This window comes from Canis lupus, chromosome 25 (genome assembly GCF_048164855.1).
Source record: "Canis lupus baileyi chromosome 25, mCanLup2.hap1, whole genome shotgun sequence".
NCBI lineage: Eukaryota > Metazoa > Chordata > Mammalia > Carnivora > Canidae > Canis > Canis lupus.
The window spans coordinates 10,434,282-10,458,826 of record NC_132862.1 but is presented as its reverse complement, the minus strand read 5'-3'; the positions used below and the strand labels follow the sequence as shown (position 1 = coordinate 10,458,826).

Genomic DNA, 24,545 nt, shown 5'->3' with positions numbered 1-24,545 from the left:
ACTGACATTATAAACTCCTGGCTATGGAGAAAAAGATCAAGAAAGTCCTCATTGTATTATCATCCTCCTTTGTACTAAAACAGCTTCTTCCAGAAGCAAAGAAAGGAAAGGAGTGGGCAGTAGATGCCTCAGACTGTCCCCAAAGTTTTATTTTGGTTATGATTTCACAGAGCAGGACTGATGAGAAAAATGCTAAGATTAGTGAGGAAGCATAACTATTTAATAAAATGACATCTGCTTGAAAGTCACCTTCAAGAATTCAACCTTTTCAAGTGTAAAAGCACTAAAAAACCTCAAAGCTTTCCTTCATAAGGTATAAATTGAGCAGAGTGTTTCTGGGGCGGGGGAAGAGCATAGCACATTTCTCATATCTTGCAAATGCAGGTGCAAAACGGGGAGAAAATTGTGGGAAACAAATGATACAAATAATGAAGCAAAAGATCACCAAACCTGAAACATTCTTGAATTGATAGTCCTTAAACTTAACATAGAACATAAGTTTCTGAACATTGCTTCTTCATTTTAAATTTATTTATGCACAACATGAACATATTAAAGAAATGCAATATCTAACATTGTTACATTCAGTAATTATTAGAGAGGTTTATTCGGCCACATGTTTATGCATTTCTATTCTCTCTGGTGCTAGCACAACTAGCTAGCCCCAAATGTCTGTTATATGATGCTCATCAGGATTTCTAGGTCATCTACTTTGTCTCAATCAAGTGCAATGTTCTCTTCTTTATTTTAGCCACACTTAAAGCAATAATGTAGGAGTAGTGAAATGCCACTTCACTAAGGAGCTTTATTTTAATCTCAGATACTTTAGAGCAATTCATGTTCTTTATACTTGACCTGGTTTGGTTAATAGACAATTAGAAGTTATGACTAATGTTATACCCTTACTATTTACTTATTGTTTCAAGTATATTTCAATTGTAAAGCTCACTAGATGCATAGTAGGTTATAATATGTAAACACATTGTGATTTTTATATTAAAAATTTATATGACTAGTATTCTTCAATGACTAATCAAAGTAGTTAAATACTTCAATCTGTTTTCAGAGCTTCCTTAACCCAAAAGAACTCACATATGGTGGTGGAGAATCCTTACTACCCTTCAACCATCCTCTCCCTCTTCCATAATTAAGGAACTTCTGACATTTTAGTCAGACTTAAGGATGCACGGAAAATGAACTACATTTCTAGTCTCCCTTGTACCTTAAAGTGGCATATGACTAAATTCTAGCTAATAACATGTAAGCAAAACCATTCTTTAAAAATAGCTGCTTCTTCTCCAAAAAGAGCTGGCTCACACCATTTAGTCCTTTTTACACCCATTTTTTCCTTCCTGCTTTTTAGAATGTGGATGGAGCAGCCAATTTGGACCATGAGTAGACTTTGGAAATAGAAATCTATGTATTATAGAAAAAGATAGAAGGAATATGGTTCCTGAGGGATTTGTGGAACAGATTCCCCCTGTAGCATTGCACTGCCCATTTTGGAATTTTATTGATACGTAAATAAATTGTTCTCTTTTTGGAAACACTGTTATTTTGGGTTTCTATTACTGGCAACTGAATATTATCATGTCTAATACATGATATTGCACCAGCTAATTTCCCTGGTCTTCAGTGCTAAATACTAAGATACTTCTCTATCATGTACATCCTCTTTAAATGTCTCAGTATAGGAAAACATTTTTGTATACCACTTACAAGCTTTACAATGGCAATGAATTGCTATTTATGTCTGATATAAAATAATGCATATCTAAATTTACTGCAGCTAGCTACAGAAAAAGCTAATGAAAAAGTTCCTTGGACCTTTTATGGGAAGCTAAACTCTGCATGTGACACTCTAATCAAGTATAAGTTCTTAAAATTTCTTTGTTATCAACTGGCCAATAATTTATCTACATCATAACTTTTGAGGAAAGGAATCAGACAGGAGCCTGTTATGGAACTTCAGATACCCTTGGCTGAATGACACCTTCAGAAAATAAAGAATAATAAGGCAAGTTTTCATATATGGATCCAAACTCCAGATATGTTGGACTTCCTTGAGCTAATTTATGACCATGATAGAGTTTTATCAGTATAAATAAATGAAATAATTAGGCCCAAATTATGTCATGAAAAAAATAGTATGATTAGTTGAACCATTCATTCATTTATTCAATGAACATTTATTAAACTTCTTCTTTGTATAATTTCCCATGTTGATTTCTTCCTACACACAAATAAAATAACCCTCTGCCAGAACATCGCATTTTTATATGTAAAGAGAAGTACTTGCTTCATCATTGTAGTAGAAATTGTTATAACTAGCATTTTTAAATTGATGACTAAAAATAAATCAGTTTTAATAAGAGCTGTTAAGCCTAAGGTAATAGTATAGTGAGACTATTTAAACCATTCTGATTCATTTATTAAATAAAAATTGCAGTAGTTGTACTACTGTTTCATAATTGTAGATAATGTATTAGCTCATTTAGTAAGTATGGTTTTTTTTAGGTTTTGTTTGTTTGTTTGTTTGTTTTTTTAGCAAGTATGTTGACATGTGTACACACACTTCTGATTGACTACTCAGTGTTACATTTTATTAAGTTACAAAGAACATGTATTGAGTAAGACAATATTACTTCCCTCATACATAATGTGCAAATTGGAGAATGACTGACCAGGGTATTTCACTAGAATTAGATTGAAATAAAAAAGGACAGAGGCGGGATCCCTGGGTGGTGCAGCGGTTTGGCGCCTGTCTTTGGCCCGGGGCGCGATCCTGGAGACCCGGGATCAAATCCCACATCAGGCTCCTGGCATGGAGCCTGCTTCTCCCTCTGCCTGTGTCTCTGCCTCTCTCTCTCTCTCTCTCTCTCTCTCTCTGTGACTATCATAAATAAATAAAAATATTAAAAAAAAAAAAAAAGGACAGAGGCTGCAGGAGCAGAATGAAGAATTCAACTATAAAAGGGTAAATGTTAAGGCTTGACTAAAGGAGATCGAAGTAGGTAAAGATCCAATAAAATCAAAAAAGGCAGGCTGGAGTTGGCAAGTACCTTGGACCCTAATTAAAAACCAGGTAGATAGGCATCAGGGAGGACTTGAAACTATACTAGAAGACTGAGACGACCAATGAAAGATTCTGAGTAACACAACAGCAGAAACTCCAGCCAAAAAGCTTAGCAGCAAGGGCTCAGGTTCCTACTAGGAGACTAAGAGCAATAGGCATAAGCAATCAACAGTAAAAATGGGGTTTATTGTTGAGTTGAGGAATCTGTGAGCCTAGAGCCCCCTATATGTTCAGATCAGGGCTAGAATTTGTCTCATTGCAAGAGTATGGTGTGAAACTTCAGAAACACTTGGCTGAATGATACCTTGAGAGAGTAAAAAATAATAAGGCAATTCTTGATATAGAGATCCAAACTTTAGATATGTTAGGCTTCCTTGAGCTAATTTATAAGCATGATAGAGTTTTATCAGTACAAACTGATACTGATATCATTAAAGTTGCCAAATTGTGATCCCTTAAAATCAAGAGGTAGGATAACCTAGTGGAGACCCTGATACAATATTCTTACTTTGGTAGAATTAAGTATTACTGATTAGTCTTGCATCTTCCCAAGGAAAATGCATAATTTACATTATTTTTTTTATTTTTATTTATTTACGATAGTCACAGAGGGAGAGAGAGAGAGAGAGAGAGAGAGGCAGAGACATAGGCAGAGGGAGAAGCAGGCTCCATGCTCCAGGAGCCCGACGTGGGATTCGATCCCGGGTCTCCAGGATCGTGCCCTGAGCCAAAGGCAGGCGCTAAACCACTGCGCCACCCAGGGATCCCATAATTTACATTATTATTTGGAATCTGAAATAAGACATTTGGTTTCAAATGTGAGAATATGAAGTTTGCCCTTTAGGCCCTACATCTGATAGCCAAACCCTGAGAGGGAAAACCCAAGAGGTTGAGTCACCTTAAATCAAAACAGCCACTGTCGATGCTGCTATGAGAAAAAAGCAATCAGAACACAGAGATAGGCAGTATCTTAAGCTCCCTACATCAACATAGAGAGGGGCTCAGGTCTTTTATGGACACCAAAAATTTGTGCCAAAATCTGTTTATTTAGCTTGATATAGGACTGTAGCCTACTGAGTTTTCATAGAAATTTCTATCTTACCCAAATTTTACCTTCTCCTGAAATTCTATCATCTTTCAAACAAAATAGAATCCTGGTTTTTTAATTTAGATTGATAAAAAAAAGAAGCAGAGGTAGGGGTGTTTTTCAATCCACATATAGTTTAATATGTGAACTTTCATTAATGATATATGTGTGATTATCAACAGGTAAATCGTTCTGCTATCATGAGCATAAAAAATACTAAAGTTTGAACAAACAATAGATAAAGAGATAATGCCATGTGAAAATCAAAGAGCAAGATTTCTAAAAGAAAGAAAGGAAGAAATCTAAAGTAAAGGGGTAAAATTACAAATGGGCTTTCAGACAAGCTGTAAGTACTCCAGGCCATGAAGGATGATTGAAGACTTGAATTAAAAACAGATTCAACCAACAAGAAACATATTTTGTAAGGAAGGACAGATGTAATGGCTTGAGGGGAAGAAAGGAAGTAAGCGATGGAGCAGGGAACATGAAAGAGTGACTCAGCTATGCAGTCACAGAAAGGTGATCAAGAGAAGATGAAGTTGAAAAGTACAAAACGAATAGAGACTGACTTTGCAAGTCAAGCAGGAAATTTCAAATTAATTTCAGGGTTCACTTAGACATTGTGAAATGGTAGCTGATACATAAATACATAATTAACCCTCTCCTCTTCTTAAAATTCTTGAGATAGGAAGAGGGAAAGTTTGCAGGGAAATGAACAGGGAGAAACTCGAAATTAACAGCTGTCTACACATAAGAAAGCACTAGTAGGAAAAAAATTCAACATGAGACAATTCATCTATCACCAAATTTAGTACCATCAATATGCAAAGTACTGTGCTATGGAAGAATGACCTTAGTTCCACCTCTTAAAATATCATCTCATGCAAGCTCTTGGCTTCTTTGAGCAAAAGGATCTTTATCCAAAAGGTGAGGATAACAACATATATTTAACAGAATATTATCAGGACTAAATCCAATAAATTGTGGTAAATTGCTATGTAAATGATATGCATCATTGTTGAAAAAAAACAGTAGCAGACATTTATTTCAGAGTATTTTTAATCAGAAGAGAAAAAATAAATAATCTGAAGAGGAAACTACTTAGACCAGTAGTCTTGTGCCCCAAGGGAAACAGTGAGGGAGCAGGAAGTCACTCAAGGCAATCCAGCTAGAGTCCATGATTCTAAAATACTTGGGTATACTGCATTAGCCCCTGATTTCAGGGAATCTGTAATCTAGTTTAGGGGAAAACATGTGGAATATTGAATAATAAGATAACAAAAAGACATTATCATAAAGGAACCCATGATCCCATATTAGATGAATTTTAGAGACAGGGAGATTTGTGCTGGAATGTTCCTAGAACACCTCCTAGAAAAGACTTGAGTTATGCCTATAAGGATGACTGGAATTGGATAATCAGGATGAGGAATAAGAATAGAAGAAAACAGAAAAATAATGAGGCTAAAAATTTAAAGCACAGATATTCAGAGTACTGAGTCTGTTTATATTAAAAAAAGAGCTAAAAGATGTAATATAAATTTTAAATGCTACTTACATTGCATTGAAATGGAAGAAACTGGCCACAAATGATGATACTGTTCCACCACAGAGGATGTAACTCTGAAAACAATTCATTACATTATTATTTGAGGGATGGCTAAAGTAAATGACTATGTGATATACTTATCAGAGACCAAAAATCAATGGAAGAAAATAAAAGCCAAAATAAACACAACAATAATTTTGTTAAAGGAATTATTTTCTATTTAGACAAAACAATACTATCAGGAAATAACCTAGTTTAAACATATTACTCCCTACTTTTCATGCTTACTTCAGATTTAAGCAAAAGTATATTGTTTAAAAACTGCTTCTTGGGGCACCCTGGGTGGCTCAGCAGTTGAGCGGCTGCCTTTGGTTCGGGTCATGATCCCGGAGTCCTGGGATCGAGTCCCACATCGGGCTCCCTGCATGGAGCCTGCTTCTCCCTCTGCCTGTGTCTCTGCCTCTCTCTCTCTCTCTGTGACTATCATAAATAAATAAAATTTAAAAAAAAAAACTGCTTGTTTTCATTGGCCTTGAAAGAAGTTAGGAAAACTTTAATATTAAGAATTTTTTTTAATTTTTATTTATTTATGATAGTCACAGAGAGAGAGAGAGAGAGAGGCAGAGACACAGGCAGAGGGAGAAGCAGGCTCCATGCACCGGGAGCCCGATGTGGGATCCGATCCCGGGTCTCCAGGATCGCGCCCTGGGCCAAAGGCAGGCACCAAACCGCTGCGCCACCCAGGGATCCCAATATTAAGAATTTTTAATGCTATTTGAAAAACTCCTAGACCTTATTACAACCTGGTCTTACGAAGTATAAAAACTGCATTGTACCATCTCTACTTATTTTGTGGGAGCTTTGAAAACACTGAATTGAAACTCAAAGTGGAATCACAAATATAAACATGCAAGAGAAAAGGAATCTGTGTTTAAATTAAAATTAAGCTGACGAAAGTTGCTTTCAGGGAACACAGATCTAGAACAAATTCTCACTCTCTTCATCTCCCTCATTCCTCTTCTTTAGTCTTCCGGCTCCTGCCAGAAGTGCCAAATGTGAATGCTATCTCTGTTGAGTTAGAAGCATGAGAATATTGTTCAGGTGGTCCTTGGGCAACTTTTGGTAAGACCCTACAACATCATTACCAAAACTTTTCTTCCATTGAAGCATTTCTTATGAAAATACAAATAGTATCTGGCAGGAGTAATGCATTCCACTATTAAAAGCATGATTAACATTTCATTACCAGCTTAGCTACCTATTTTCCTAGTAGGACTTATCTCCCTGGATGACTTACTTGAGAGAATGGGAAATTAGGGAAGACTTTGGCATGGCTTATATATTATTTAGGATTCTTTAGTAACAAGCAACAGAAACCAAACCTGGCTAGCATAAGTCAAAAGAAAACATAAAGATATGAGCAGCTTACATGCCATAAAGGAGAGCTGAAGAACAGGCTGGAAGAAGTAGAGCTAGACGACTCCAAAAGACCTTTCCAATTCCATGTGCCCACAAGTGCTCAGATATAAACAACAGTCACTACTTCACACAAGAGTCAATTCCCACAAGAGTAATTGATTTGCCTTATTCGAGTAGCTTACCTTACTCTTGACAACACTGCGGAAGGTCAGAGGAAGCATTTGGCAGGAAGAATTTCTTTGGTTTCTGTAGGAGAAAATAAAAGATTTGGATTTCCATCATGTCAGTACTGCACACAACAAAAGAGTTTATTTGAAAAGAGCAAATCAGAGTACTACTAGGAAAGGGAATAGAATCTGGGCAGCCAATGAAATCAAATATCAAATAGCTACAATACAAAGTCTTTATGAATGGTTCCCAAGTGAAGCAGCTCTGGACACCAAAAGTCAGTGTCCTAGAAAGAAATAACAGCTTTAAATGTATATTTATTCAACACATAAAACATAAATTATTGAAACAATTCATTAGTTATTGTTTGAGCAATAGCAAAAATGACTGAATATAGAACGTATTAACTAGACACCAAAAACCAGTAAAAATGTTATACCAAATAAAAATAACAGCATTAAAAAGAAATTTAATGGATACACTAAAAATACACAACTAGGTAAGAGCACAGGCCCTGGAGTGACCCTGAATAAGCTACTCAATCTCAAATAATTCATGTAACTATGTGTGCTACAAACACTGCTTTCATCCCAGAGACAAGCCAAAATTCTTGACAGTGGCATATGTAACATTTACAAGTCCCTGCATAAACCTGAGGTACACATGAGGTCACTTCTCTTTTAGGTTTCTAATTAATTGTTTAATATCATACTGTCTTTTTAATAGGAAGTTTAGGATTTCCTTTGGGCTCTTCCTTTCCCCGTTCCAAAATCCTTCTCTATGCAGTGGAAAAGAGGCTCATTCTGTCTTCTCCACTGAAGCAGAGAGGAAACTGATTCTGCCATTGTTTCTTTTTTGTTATACAGTATTACTGTTGAAAACTAGTTCAAGAGACTGTCAGACTGTGCATGTCCACTGGTGACATGCATCCCTGCTCAGGTAACCTCAGGTCATGAAGAGAGGATGAGCTCACTCATCCAGATATAAACTCCACGGAGGTTGCCCCACACTTGGTTCCCAAGCTTACACAGAGCTGTTTCCATTCTTTACCACATTAAAGACTAAAGACCTAGAATTACTGACCTTTTTTCCTCAGGATCTGAGAGTGTTTTGCTTTTATATTCTACGAACTCAAAAACTTAGATTACATCATCTTCCCCCTGACAAGGAGCATTCTCAAAAATTGTCCTAAGAAATGAAATCCTCAGTCTCTCCTAGACATGACCACCCCTTTTCCCCACACACACTTCTGAAGGAGTCTACATTCAGTGTCTCTCCAATATGGTTCATTGGGCTATGGGAAACTCTCCAGCTGATTGTTAAATAATCACTTTTGACTTCTCTGTTCTTTGAAATCAAGTTTAAGCACAATTTTCTTATTCTATCTATAATGCCAAGTAATCCTCTTTTGTGAGCACATGCTAAATCAGTTATATGAATTCTCTATTTGCTTCTCAATGCATGAAGAAAAAAGTCCATGGCCTTTAAGGCCGGCCCTACATGATCTGGCTCACACTGTTCTGAAGCTTATCTCATACCATACATCCATTGCCCCAGTGACACTAGCCTTCACTTTCTTCCTTGAAGATGCTACATTCATGTCCTGCTCATCGCCTTGGACTTGGCACTCCCTTTTGAAGGCTTTCCCATAACTCTTTAAATGGCTGGTCTAACTTCACTTCTTGGCTTCAGTGTCACCACCTCAGAGTCCTTCCCTGAATTCCCTCATCATAGTCACTCCCTAATCACATCACGCAATTTTATTTCTTCTGTAATCTTATGATTTATCTTTTTATTGTTCAGTTTGCCATCTCCTACTAGAAGTGTCCTTCTTCTTGTTCATTGCTGTTTGCAACTCCTAGAAGTTGCTGAAACTAGTAGGTAATCAATAAATATTTCTTAAATAAAATGAACTAATCCATACGAAGCATTGCTTTTTGTCGTTGTTGTTAGTATCTGTTTCTCTATCTGTAAAGATGAAGATAACATCTGTGCTCTGGGAGGATCAAATAAGAAAAGAGCTTATGAGAGCCCTCTGATACGATACTATTACAAACATGTAATTATAGCTGTTCATAAGATATTAGAAATAGAGAATTGATAAGCACTTACCTACAGGCTCTGAGCTCCAGGGCAGGAAGTGTATCTATTCCCCTTATCACCATGTATTCCATGCTTAGCATAGGGTTGTCTGCCGTGTAAATGAATATTTGTTGAATGAATGGATGAATCAATAAATAAGCACAGTAACTCTTTGCCTCCCAAAAGACTTCCATCTAAAAAGAATAAATTTAATTGTAATCCTTAATGAAGAATTACATCAATATTTTTGTGTTCTTTTTAAGATTTTATTTATTCATGAGAGACACAGAAAGAGAGAGGCAGAGACATAGGCAGAGGAAGAAGCAGGCTCCCTGTAGGGACCCAGATGTGGGACTCAATCCTAGGACCTCGGGATCACAACCTGAGCCAAAGGCAGATGCTCAACCACTGAGCCACCCAGGTGCCCCAATATTTTTGTGTTCTATTCTTCATTTATTCATTCATAAGAATTATTGGGTGCCTACTATGTGCCAGACACTGTGCCAGATGCCAAGGATACAATGATAAAAACTAGCAAACCAACCAACCAACCAACCAATAATGTCCCTGTCCTCATGGATCTCAAAGTATGGTGAGAGCTATTAGTCAATTACTTACAAAATTATTATGCATAACTATTTAAGCTAGATGTTCTCAGACAGAATATATATTTTGGTTATTAAAGAAAATAACTTTTGTTAAGAGAGAACTGCATCCAGGAATATACAAAATAAATTGATATTTTTGATTCATCCACACAGGGGTATTAAATTAACTACAGAATGATTCACATCTATAATTTGTTTTCAGGGGAAATTTCCTCTAACTCTCTTTATCCTTCATACTTCATCCATTTCTCTCCACTTCACCACCCCCTGTCTCTGGCAACCACCAATCTGTTTTCTATATCTATGACCTTGATTTTTTTCTTTTTGATTTCACATATAAAAGACATGCTGTGGGGGATCCCTGGGTGGCGCAGCGGTTTAGCGCCTGCCTTTGGCCCAGGGAGCGATCCTGGAGACCCGGGATCGAGTCCCACATGGGGCTCCCGGTGCATGGAGCCTGCTTCTCCCTCTGCCTATGTCTCTGTCTGTCTGTCTGTCTCTCTCTCTGTAACTATCATTCATAAATAAATAAATAAATAAAAATTTAAAAAAAAAAAGACATGCTGTGATTTTTTTGTCTTTCTCTGACTTAAATTCACTTAGCATAATGCCCTTGAGGTCCATCTATGTTGTTGAAAATGGCAAGATTTCATTATTTTTTATTGAATAATATTCCATTGTATATATTTATATACCACGATGTCTTTATTCCTCTATTAGTGAACACTTAGATTGTTTCCATTTTTTGGTTATTGTAAATAATGTTGCAATAAACATGAGGGTGCATCTATCTTTTCAAATTAATGTTCTCATTTTCCTCAGAAAAATACCCAGAAATTAGATTGCATGATTATATGGTAGTTCTATTTTAATTTTTTGAGGAAACTATACTGTTATCCATAGTGGCTACACTAATGTACATTCCCATAAAGAGTGGACAAGGGTTTCCTTTTCTCCATATCTTAGGCAACATTGTTATTTCTTGTCTTTTTCATAATAACCATTCTAACAAATGAAAAGTGCTATTTCATTGTGGTTTTGCTCTGCATTTCCCTGAATGAATGTTGACTATGTTCTCATGTACCTCTTGGCAATCTGTATGTCTTCTTTGGCAAAAATGTCTATTCAGATCTTCTGTTCATTTTTAAAAGCAGATTTTGTTTTACTATTGAGTCTATGAGTTCTTCATATCTTTTAGATATTAGTTTCTTATCAGATACATTATTTGCAAATATTTTCTCCCATTTAGTAGGCTGCCTTTTCATTTTGTTGATGGTTTCCATTGCTGTGCAGAAGCTTTTGAGTATGATGTAGTTCCACTTATTTTTGCTTTTGGCATCAGATTCAAAATATAATCACCAAGACCTTTGTCAAGGAGCTTACCACCCATGTTTTCTTTTTAGTTTTACGGTTTCAGGTTTTTAATCCACTTTAACTTTTGTGTATCATGTAGGATAGTGGTTGAGCTTCATTCTTTCATGTGGCATTTAAGCTTTCCAAATATCATTTACTGAAGACGCTTTGTTTTCCCCTTTGTATATTCTTGGCTCCATTGTCATAAGTTAATTACGTATGCATGGGTTTATTTCTGGGCTATTTCATTCCATCAATCTGTATGTCTGTTTTTATGCCAATACCATACTGTCTTAATTACTATAGCTTTGCAATATAGTTTGAAATCAGGGACTATGATGCTTCCAGCTTTGTTTTCTCAAGATCACTTTGTTCAGTTTTTGTGGTTTCATACAAATATTAGGATTATTTGTTCTATTTCTTTGAAAACTGGCATTTGAATTTTGATAGTGATAGCTTGAATCTGTAGATTGCTTTGGATAGTGTAGACATAACAATGTTGATCCTTCCATCAGCATGATACATCTTTCCATTTATCTGTGTCTTCTTCCATTTCTTTCATTAACATTGTGTAATCTCAATATACAGGTCCTTCTCATCTTTAGTTAAATTTATTCCTAGGTATTTCACTCTTTAATGCAATTGTAAATGAGATTATTTATTTCTTCTTGTAATAGTTCATTAGTGTATAGAAACAGATTTTTGCATATTAATTTTGTATCCTACAATAACTTTACTGAATTCATTGATTAGTTCAAAACGTTTTTGGAGTCTTTAGGGTTTTCCATGTATATTGTCTGCAAATAGTGAAAGTTTTACTTCTTCCTCACCAATTTGGATGGCTTTTATTTATTTTTGCTGTCTGCTATGGCTAGGATTTTCAGTACTATATTGAGTAAGAGAGGTGGGAGTAGACATTCTTGTCTCGTTTCTGATCTTACCGAAGCTTTCTGCTTTTCACCATGGAGTATGGTTGGCTGTGGGTTTGTAGCAAATGGCCCTTATTATTTTGAGGCACGTTACCTCTATACCCATCTTGCTGGGCGTGGTATATGTGTTATATACCATTAATATGGTACACCACATTAACTGACTTGTGGATGTTGAACTATCCTTATCACTGGAATAAATCCCACTTGATCATGGTACATAATCCTTTTAATGTATCATTGAATTTGGTTTGCTAATACTTTGTTGAGGATTTTTGCATCTAAGTTCATCAGGGAAATTTTTTTTTTCTTGTATCAATCCTCACCTGGTTTTCATATTAAGAATACAAACTTTTTTTTAAAGATTTTATTTATTCACGAGAGACACACAGAGAGAGATAGAGGCAGAGACACAGGCAGAGGGAGAAGCAGGCTCCATGCAGGGAGCCTGACGTGGGAATTGATCCCGGGTCTCCAGGGTCACACCCTGGGCCGAAGGCGGTGCTAAACCACTGAGCCACCAGGGCTACCCAAATTTTCCTTTCTTTAATGTGTTTTGCCTTGAATTCTTCCTAATCTGATCATGCCTTCTGCTTTCTGTTTACCTTTGTAAACAACCTTTGTTTACAACCTTTGTAACAACCTTTGTTGTTTGCCTTTGTTCACAACCCTATATCCAAACATTAAATACTTGTGTTTTAGGTGAGCCTGTTGAATCCAACATAAAGACATAAATCCATTAAACTTTCTGAAAAAAAAAAAAAAACTTTTCTGGAATTATGTCAATATAACTGTATTAATGTGACATATATTTAGTCTCATTTCTATCACAGATTTTTTTTTTTAATTGACAGTTTTTGCCAAAAGCCAACATGGAGTTAGACATGGAATAGATTTACTGAAGGTAATGCCTGTGAAAGAAAAAGGTGAGAGGGAGCAGAAAAAAAAAAACCGTTAAACCAGAAGACAAATCTGAACCTTGAGAAACGGGAAAATAAGGACAGTTGGGTAGGAAGAACCTCAGACTACAGTGCTCCGAAAACACTGTGGCTTGTCCTAAAGGGAGAGCTCTAGACAAAATTGCCCATTAAGAGAGTATCTCATTGGGCGGCAGTGGCCAGCTCTAATACTCAGGCCTTGCTAAGTCACTGGCTGGAGCTGCAGAAGAGAACATGTCCTTAGCCCAGGTGCTGTAGCACATCCCCAAAGTGTTACAGCTTGAGGCTATCGGTTAGCTGCATACCTCAAGGCAGGGTCACTCTTGAAAGAGTATCTGAGTAAAAGAGCTCCATGGCTGCCACACAGATAATATTTTATTCAAGTAAAATCTACATGCAGTGAAATGTATAAATCTTAAGTGTACACAGTTTAACAAGTTTTGACAAATTGCAAATTCATTTACTCAATCCCAAAGAAGATAGAGTATTTCCTTCACATAGAAAAATTTCCTCAAGCCCTTGGATCCAACCCTCCTTACTTCTAACCTCTGCTACCCACCTCCCCTACACATACACTATTGTAACCACTGTCCTGATGTATATTACTATAGTTCATTTTGCCTGCTTTGAACTTCATATAAATGGAATCACAGTACATTCTCTTTTGTTTCTCGCTTCTCTCACACAATACGTTTTTGATATGTACACATGTTGTTGCATGTACCTTAAATTTTTATTTCATTTTATGAATATACCATTTCTTCACTCACTTTTCTTTTATAGACATTAGGGCTGTATGCAATTGACTATTATAAACAAAGTTACTGTAAATGTTCTTGTATAACATTTCGTAATTTTTTGTGGACATATTTGCATCAATATTTAATATATACTTAGGAGTGGAATTGCTGAGGCGTACAGTAGGATACATTTAAATTTATGAGAAACTGCCAGTTTTCCAAAGTATTTATACCATTTTTCTGTGTTTTGATTGGCATTTAATATAATCTACATACCAATTTGGGATGAGCTGACATCTTAACAATATTGTCTTCCAGTCAAATGAACATCATGTCTCTCTCCATCTTGAACATCATGTCTCTCTCCATCTTCTTAGGTTTTTTTCTTTCTTTCAGAAGTGTTTCATTGTTAATGGCATAGAAGACGCATAAGACTTTGTTAAATGTTTGAAAATATTTCATGTTTTTATGCTACTGTAAATAGTATTGTTTAGAACTTTTCGTTGTTCAACTATTCATTGTTATTACATAGAAACAAATTTTACTTTTGTACATTGACCTGTATTCTGTGAACTGGATAAAACCATTTTTTAATTCTACTGTTTGTTTTACTTTCCTGGTAGATAACTTTGTATTTTCTATGTACACTATCACAATTTTATTCTCCTTTTCTGTATCAATTTTATTCTTATTGTATTTTTCTGTCTACTGTTTTTGGCGCCTCAGTTTCATCTTCATTTCTCTGATGGTTTTGCTTTTGTCTTCTGCCTCTTTCTTGAAATCTGCTATTTCAGATTTCCTCTCCTCCTTCTAGCATTTGTTTTCTTTCTTCTTCCATTTCTTTTTTTATAGCCTTCCTTCGAAGAAATGATTGCTTTACGAAAGAAAAAATCGTGTGTGTCACGATTTTTTTTTTTTTTTAAAGTAGGCTCCATGCCCAGCACGGAACTTAATGCAGGGCTTGAATTCATGACCCTCAGATCAAGATCTGGTGCAAAATCAAGAGTGGGTGGGACTCAACCAACTGAGCCATCCAGGTACCCCATAATTATCTTCTTTATAGTCACCTTTTGGTGATCTGTTGACAAATTTTGCACTTCTCTTCCACATATTTATCTTACAGTATCTTTGTATTGAGGTTGTGCTCAATGTCCTTTATTACTCATTATTGAACGAATTGAATATTCCTGGACCAGTTATTTGATGAAGATGCTAGGTCAGGGCAGAAAAACCAAGATAATCTTTCATCATTTATAACTCAAAGATTCTCTCTTCTGCTTTCTACAAATACAACACATTATTGTTTACAATGCTTTGTTTAGCCCCAAACCAGATATAGCAGGGTTTTTGCCACCACAATTGACGAGGGTCAATTTCTCAGACCCTTCTTAAAAAAGAGATATAATGTTTTCTCTTTTAGGGCAGGCCCTATATCTTCAGGAAAAAAAATGTGTATATATATATATATATGTATATATATATATATATGTATTTAATGTGTGTTATTTTGAGATGCTATTATTGTACCCATTTTCTACTTTTTTTCCCTTCTTACCATACATTTGTCCAGGTCTCAGCTGCCCTTGTTAACTCTTACATATTAATAAGTTCATTTATTATATTGTTTGCACATTTAAAAAAATGTTAATTTCCCTATTGCTTTTATATGATTTCCAGGAGGAGGAAAAAGCCCATGTGTACAACCATATTCATATTATAAGTGACCTGAAGGTATTTTGGCAGAGACCTAAGTTTAGCTCTCATCTTGTAGACTTATGCTTTGTCTACTTTTAGATGACATTAAACTCAATTGTAAAACCAGTAACCAACGATTTAAAATGTTAAGTTCTCTAACTTGTCTAATTAAATGCATGTAAAATATTTCCCAACAGCTCCTATAAAGAGAAATCTTAATCAACTGCAATTACTAGAGCAATTCAGCTGATTATAAAAATACCTTGATTTCTCATGTAGAAAGTGAATGCATGATAAAATAAGTATTCTAACACTCCAAAAACAAAGAAAATTATAGGAGAGCCCCCAGCTTTTCTTAGAGCATTAAAACATGAAGAATACCTAGTATAGTTGGATGACCTGGGAGGAAGTTATAAGAACAAAGATATATTTCACTGTGAAATTAGAGTAGGCACTGAAGTTGAAGGCTGGCTCCTAGTGAGTTTTCTTTTGGGAACGCTAAGCAACCATCAGTACAAAGGTCACAGAAGTATCTTATGAAACCAACGACTTATGACTTTTTGTGGCTATAGAACTCATCAAGTCAGTTTTGTCAAATGCAGACTGAGAGCACAGGGGCATGAACCAAAAAGAGAGAAAAGTAAAGGTAAAGAAGAAGGATATAAGTGAGAGTATTCATATTTACAAATATTAACACTTTCTAATTTTTTTAATGTAGCCTTAAAATGATTAAAGATAATGAAGAATTTTCTCCTCGTCCTCCTCCCCAACTCCATCTGGCTCTATATAATGTAGTGTTCCCCAAACTTTTCCCCTCCAAATGTAGAAAATGGTATCTGTATCACACTAAAGTAGACTGAAGAGATTTTAGGAGTATGAGTTAGTGAAAAAAACATTGCCGGGCAGCCCGGGTGGCTCAGCGATTTAGAGCTGCCTTCAGTCCAGGGCGTGATCCCGGAAACCTGGGATCGAGTCCCACATCGGGCTCTCTACATGGAGCCTGCTTCTCCCTCTGCCTGTGTCTCTGCCTCTCTGTCTCTCATGAGTAAATGAATAAAATCTTTAAAAAAAAAAATTGACTTTCTTTATATAAACATGATCAGAAAACGAAATGCATACAACTAGAGAAGATACTGACTACTGAGTTAAGGTTTCAAAATGAAGTATTCTGAAAAAAAATTTTTTTTAAGATTTTATCTATTTATTCATGAGCGACACAGAGAGAGAAGCAGAGACATAGGCAGAGGGAGAAGTAGGATCCCTGTGGGAAGCCTGAGGCAAGACTCGATTCCAGGACCCCAGGACCTGAGGCAGATGCTCAACCACTAAACCACCAAGGCGTCTCAGTATTTTCAAAATTTTAATGAGAAATTTGAGCTTATTTCTCTAACCACAGTGTTTCAGCAATGGATTTTTGTGTGTGAAATGGCTACGGTCAAAATGTATCATTAAAAAAATTAGTGTGGCAGTGGCTAAAACAGTAAATTTTGAATCTTTTTTTTATAATTATTCAAAGTTTGCAACATTTCAAATTATGTTTGAAGAAGCTAACAGCTCTTCCTAGTCTTTAAAAAGTCAATGTTAAAATGTTTCACGATAATGTAAATAATTCTTGTATTTTTATCAAATTTCTCTTATCAAGTAAATCTAATCAGGGAGCTTTGATTTGTAGAACACAGACTAGAGCAATCATCCTGCATTTAATTTGGATATTATAGCTGTTTTTATTATTTTAAGGACTATTATAGATACTATACCACACAATTCTAACTTATAGAAGACTAACATTAATCAATATATTTACCCTTTTGTACAGATAACACAACAACCTTAGATCACTAACTCCGTTTAGCTCCCCCTCAGGCTCTATGTTTTATTATTCTTTTGTAACCCAGAAGATATTATAGACATTACCATTTTACAAAGTCAGTATTTGTTTATGTTTAACCACATACTTGCCACTTTTCTTGTTCATCGTTCATTCCTCTATTTTAGGCTTCTGATTTAGGATCCTTTACCCATTGTCTGAAGTCTTTTGTTGTTCTTTTTGTTTTGGAATTTCTTCTAGTGAGTCAGTACTTTGTTGCAAACTTCCTCAGTTTTTAAAATATATCCCATCATTGCTCTGGAGAGCCAGCTATCACTCTAATCATTCCTTGAGAATAATCTTTCCCTGGCTGCTTTTAAGATTTTTTTTTTTTTAATTGATGCTCTGCATATTCACTATGGTGTATCTCAATGCAGCTTTCTTTTTACTTACCCTATTTGGGATTCACTGGACTTCTTAAATCATATTTTATCATCTTGCTATTTTCAGAAAATTCTCAGCCATTACCTATTCAAATGTTGCCCCTACCTCATTCTCTCTCCTTTCCTTCAGACTCCAATTAAATGTATTTTAAAGTTTCTCTTTGTCCTCCATGTATCATCTCTGCATCTTTTTAAATCCCATTTTTGTTCCATTCTGGGTTTCTTCTGAACTCCTCTTTAGTTTACCAGTTTGCTTTTCAATTTTGTGTAATGTTAATTAACAAGTCAATTAATTAACAAGTTTTACGTTTTGATTATTAAAATTTTCATTTCTAGAAGTCTATGTTCTTTTTCAAATATGCTAAATTGTGTTTTAGCTTCTGGCTCCCTACACACTTTCAAGCTTGTCTCTTAGTATCTTACTTCTTTAAAAAGAATAAACATGAGATCCATATCTAGAATTCTGAAGTCCTGCATGTCTATTTATACTTTCGTTCCTGTGGGCTCTCATTCATGATGCCTTGCTTTGTTCTGTGATGTTCACTGTCTTTGAACATTTACTCAAAACCTGGATAAGGTGACTTCATTCAAAAAGAACACTTGTGTTGGCTTCTATGATGTGACCGGAGTCACTGTCATTTAATTTCAAACCAAGTTCATGGCTTAAGGGTCTCTGGATTCTGTAAGAAAAAAAGATCTGGTTTCTAGCTTGGCTCCATGTTCTACCTTTCTCAAGTTTCTTAATTGGACTCAACCTCTATGTCCTCATCCATAAAACAAAAATAATTAACAGTACTTATTCTATTGGTTATACTAATAAGTTGTAAAATGCTTAGCACATAGTGCTCAATTATTGACAGCTATTATCATTACGTCATTTAAAGTGAATCTTCCCCCAATTTGCCTTAATGTCATAAAGAATTAGAAATATACAGGTCAGCTCAGAGATAGGCAGGAATTAAATATCCACTAGTTAAGCAAAGTAAACAACTGAGACATTTTGTGTTAGGCTTCAGCAGCACAAGGAAGTTATCACCATGGGCCTTGAAACTAAAGAGCTAGGTTAAATTCTCTGCAATGTAGAGTAGCTAGAGATTTCTTTTGTAAAATGAGAATAGTTACACTCCTTGAGCTTATTTTGAGCAGTAAATGAAATTCTACAATGCATTTAATATTTAAATAAAAGGTAAACATCCTCTGGGTAATATAACAAAGATAAAATTATTTTGACAATTCTGTAAAAGTGGAAAAGCAATCTAACAAGACCCAATTCTCCTAAACTTTCTGTGAGGGTAAAGAACTATTTTAGAACTTTCCTGAGATTATAAATATTATAATATATATTTACCAAATAAATTTACTAAGTTATGTTTGTGGTATTTATTCAGCATTTTTAACCTATTATATGTTAGACACTGATGAGTCCCTAAGGTAGAAGGATGAATGCCTTTGAATAGTTAGTAGATGAGCCAGATTTTAGTCAAATAAGTATAATGCAATGTGACTAATGAGACAGTACAGACATAGACAAGTGTTATGAGAACATGGATTTCACAGACACGATATTTAACCTAAGCAGAAAAGACATTCTACCAACAAGAATGGGAAGTTGAAACGTAGAACATAGGAAAACGTACTATATTTGGGAAGGAGCAAAAAGAGCTAAAACAAAAGGTATGTTTTCTAGAGTAAGTGGAAGATGACACTTGAAAGAATTTGAAGTCATACTGTGCGGATATATATCTGCTATGTTTAGGGGTTTGGACTTATATTCCATAGATACTGGGAAGCCACTGAAATGCTAAATAGCCAAAACACAATGACGGGACCAGATTTCTACTTTTACAAGTTTAACTGACATTAGTACACAGGATGGACTGATTAGAATGAAGAACAGAGGCAGTCAGCTAGAAAATTATCACAATAATCAAAACTAGAGAGAATATGTACATAAAAAAACACAACCATCAAACGCTTCACTATGAAATTAAAATTTTCTTTCAATGCCTTGGGAAATGCTCTTTAAATTAGGAATAACTGCTTCTCAAATTTTCTAAAATGATTTCTAAATAGGAAAAATGCATTATTATCCACATACCATAAAAATTTATTAGATTTACCTTAAGATTAATTTACTGAAAAAATGCAACCTAAATTAGTTTCCTTTTGAAAATCAGATGCAAAAAAAAAAAAAAAAATTGTACTATAACCGAAAAAAGCTTATAAAGGTTTGTTGGAGTGTTTTTTTTTTTTTTTTTTTTTTTTTTATAGAAATAGTCTTCTTCTTCTCTTTTTAGAAAAGAACACTAGTCCTTTATGACTAGGGGTGGGGGTGGAAACAATAATCAGCTAAGATTAAAACCCTATTGTAGTGAAAAGTTCAGAATCCTGACCTAACTAGTCTATGAGAATGCCAGTAGGGCTCATCAGAAAAGGAATAAAAGCATAAAGAATTGAATCCTAACCCTCTACTCCCCACCCCCCATCCTGCTGCTTGAACACCCTCAGTTAAGGAGTGACCAGTTCTTTGATCTCTTCCCTTTAAAAACAACTAAATAGCTCTTGTTTTGACTCCATAATTAAATTTCTTCCTTGTAACAGGGATTTCATTTCTATATGGGTAATTGAGTTGGGTATTAAGGAAACTGATAATGAAAAAGACAATTTAGTATCTCATATTTTATAATACTTTCTAAGATATCTCTAAACTTAAATAATATCATGGATGCCCTGACTTCTTTCCATGAGTACAATTTCTCTTTAGTAAGACAGGGTCTATGTACACAGGCAGAGTAAATTAGCTCCCGCCTCACAGCAGCTGAGAAAATGAATTGCTTAAGAAGATTAGAGTCATTTTCTTTACTTAAAGATATTCCTGACAACCCACACTGAAATTACACAAGATTAACTCCATTAACACCATTTCCCATTCTTTAGAGTAGTAGCTTTCGAGAAAGCAGCATTTAGACTGAATAGTTCAAAGCATATTTTAAGAAGAGATCTCAAAATGCTTAGAAATGCTAATATAAGTATCATTGAAGGATTCAGGATGAAGTGCTGAGAGGTCAAGTAACATATTATCGGCCATACAGTGAGCTACACATGAAATGGAAAAGACATTGTTTGTTCTTATCCTTGTCATTTAGCCTGCATATCCTTTTTGCAGATAACATTTCAAATTAAATGATATCTGAAAGGATATGACACTGTTAATCCCTCAAAGGCAGAGATATTACCTGATTTATTTTTGTCTTCCCCACAGTATCATATAGAGTGCTTTTAATTTAGGGGTACTCAAATATTTGTTGATTATTATGTCAGACATTTGGCATTGTTTAGTGGCCTATCAAAAATAGGCAAAGCAGAAGGGCTAAAACAATACCATAAGACTTCAAGCTAGAGGTGCCTGGGTGGCTCAGTGGTTGAGCATCGGCCTTTGGCTCAGGTCATGTGATCCCCATCCCACACTGGCCTCCCTGCAGGCAGCCTGCTTCTCCCTCTGCTTATTTCTCTGCCTTTCAATGTGTCTCTCATGAATAAATAAATACAATCTGAAAAAAAAAAAAAAAAGACTTCAAGCTATTTCTAAGACAGAACCTTTCCAAATCTGAAAGCAAAGTCCATAGCACAGGTACTAAACTTTAAACTTGTATTTACTGCCATTCAAATGTATAATCATAAACTTCTTTCTGATACTATGCTGAAAATAATGCCATCATAACCCACCAATTGCCTTACCTTACATTCTCTGAGCCTTAAGTATTCTTCAAGGTTTTTAATTGCAAAATTAATATACAAATATATTCTTACTTAAAAATCTAAACACTTCAGAGGTAAATAGAGAGAAAAAAAAAAAAAAGAGAATCCTATTTTCCTAACTCCCATATCTTCCTCCAACCTCTTTTCCTATCTTTACATTAATGCAAGAAAACTTCACTGTTAACCTGGGGCTTCATTTTCTTTTTGGTCTCCTAAAGGTAGTTCCCAGGTAGAATATATTGAAAACACTGACCTAGATAGTTCTTTAAGATCTTAATTTGAATGAATTGCTCAACTCCCAGATTTAGAAATAGTTATTTCCACTTACAAAAAAATAAATAAATCTAAAAGTGCGAATTGTAATTATGCTAAGACAGAGTCAGAACAGATCTCAAGGGGAAGTCATTAACCATTCCATTGTAAAACTTTCATCATATAGCACAGTAGATGACATTGAGAATTTAGGTGCTGGACACTGTTGTTAGTGTTTCATAAGATTTCTAAAAAAGAAGCAAATCTTTCATTATACTTTTTCAATATTAATATTGTGCCAGGTACCATCTACATTAACCTCCTATGACCTATAATAATTTTGCCTATCATTATGATACAAGTCCCAAAATGTTCTGGAAAATATTCCAAAATGATTTGGGAATTTCCTAAAGGCTCTCCTTTACTTTTATTTTGGTCTTAGAATCTCAAAAGGAATCTTGTTTCTCTCAAGACATGCTCCAATATGCCTACTAATCAGTGGCAAGGAATACTGAGTTAGTGGAAATGAAAGTCATTAACAAAAAAACTTGTTTTCAGATGGCAAATATTAGGTATATGAAAACAATACTGTTCTACAAAGCATAACCAAGTTTAGTCACATACTATCCTGTTTGACCTTGAATAGGTCAGTAAACCAACTCAGGTATCTTCCCATCTGCAAAATCAGGGAAAATATTACCTACCTATAGGTTGGGTATATGAATTCAAATGAGAGAAGCAGAAGTACTGGCACAACAAACAATAAAAGTTACTTGAATCAAATCTTACACAACTTTCAGTTTGGCGTAAGTCACAAACATCAGTGTTTTTTTTAGCTTAATAAAAAGACCTCAACTTGTTTCACCTTGGTAATCCTGAAACACTATTGCTCAGTTTCAAAAGTAACCTTGAAAATTAAAGTAACCTTGAAAATTAAAGATTATCCTTCTAAAGGCCTGAAATGCCCAGGAAAACTGCAAGACTGGTCATCATCTGGTCCAAAAAGTATATTCAAGGCCTCAACTCACACTGAAAGAAAATTAACATGTCAAATATTATTTGTATGTAAAGTAATTTTCCACAGCAACAGTATCTGAGCACATTTTATGGTGACTTCCAATAAGTTTAGTGATGCTTTCTTTACATGTGGCTAAAGTATTTACATAAATAAATAAGATCTCTAAAATTATAGTGCCATCTACAGGCAAAGAAAATATCAATGATAGCACATTTTAATACTTTCATATTTACTAATTACTACTTAACATTTAAAAGACACCTAGAATTTAAGAATTTACATAATTCACTTTCTGATTACATTTGCAGGATATAATTTACCATATGAAATGGCATATTTTTTCTAAATATTTTACCACTTAATATAGCATTTTATTTTCAGTAAGTAGTAAGATGACAAAGGTTAAGTTTAAAAATCCAATGGTACTACAAAGTCTAATTTTTGTGTTCTGAGATTCATTTATTATTAAAATATATAATGACAAAAAAAGAAACTGATTTTCATATTCTTTCCCTTTCTGTCCAACGTTGCATCTGTGGATACTTATTTAACAATAACTAAGTAGAAGGTACTTTTCCAAGCTGCTTTGGTAAATACCTGAACTTGGTGAATCCTCACAATAATAATGGTAGGTATAATACCATTCTCATTTCATAGATGTTGAAACCAAGGCACAGAAAGCTTCAATAACTAGTCCAAGGCCACATGCTATGTGGCAGAGCCACAGTTCAAACTTGGGGAGTTTTTCTGTAGTAACTGTGCTTTTAGTCACAATGCTAAAATGCCTCTTTATAAAAGCTGCATTCGGTGTGCATAGTGTGCATACTGCATCTATAATATCTCTGTTCTGGTTTTGAGAGGCAACATTTTCTTGCATACCTAAACTTCTATCATCACTTTTATTTATTTATTTTTTTTAATTTTTATTTATTTATGATAGTCACACAGGGAGAGAGAGAGAGGCAGAGACATAGGCAGAGGAAGAAGCAGGCTCCATGCACCGGGAGCCTGATGTGGGATTCGATCCCGGGTCTCCAGGATCACGCCCTGGGCCAAAGGCAGGCGCCAAACCTCTGCACCACCCAGGGATCCGTATCATCACTTTTAATAACTACATGTTTTGCCATGAAGGTGATACACCTCATTCTACTTACTTTTGTCTGATGCTGGATTTTCAAACTATTTATCGTTTCTTTCATTTTATATAAAAATGTTGCAATGAGCCAATTTTACATTGCATATAACTTTTTTCCTTCTTTTGAATTTTATTTCCTGATGTTACTATACCCAAAATAGTTTGACTTGAGTATATAAAAGCACATTACTGACATATAATGTTTTATACTGCTTTTTAAATTTCATCATGTTATACTACCAGTGATGAAAGAATGTTAGACTTTCCTGATCAATATATGCCATCCCTCCCCGATCTAAACCCCAACTCTAAAATCTAGGTTTTAGATAGCAGACAAAAATATCACACAAAGAAGGAAGCCTGGGTGGCTCAGCGGTTTAATGCCATCTTCGGCCCAGAGCGTGATCCTGGAGACCTGGGATCAAGTCCTACATCGGGCTCCCTGCATGGAGCCTGCTTCTCCCTCTGCCTGTGTCTCTGCCCCTCT

The 24,545-nt window shown here is 35.2% G+C and overlaps 1 long non-coding RNA gene across 1 annotated transcript in view; it reads right to left on the bottom strand.

Annotated features, from left to right (window-relative positions):
* The window catches only part of LOC140617246 (uncharacterized), an 82,676-nt gene extending 72,240 nt beyond the window's left edge, over positions 1-10,436 (bottom strand). The window contains exons 1-3 of the long non-coding RNA XR_012017469.1: positions 9,412-10,436; positions 7,314-7,377; positions 5,722-5,786 (exon numbers count right to left, since the gene is read on the bottom strand). This is a non-coding gene — a long non-coding RNA (uncharacterized lncRNA). The remainder of the gene's footprint in view (positions 1-5,721; positions 5,787-7,313; positions 7,378-9,411) is intronic.
* Between the last annotated feature and the right edge of the window lie 14,109 nt (positions 10,437-24,545).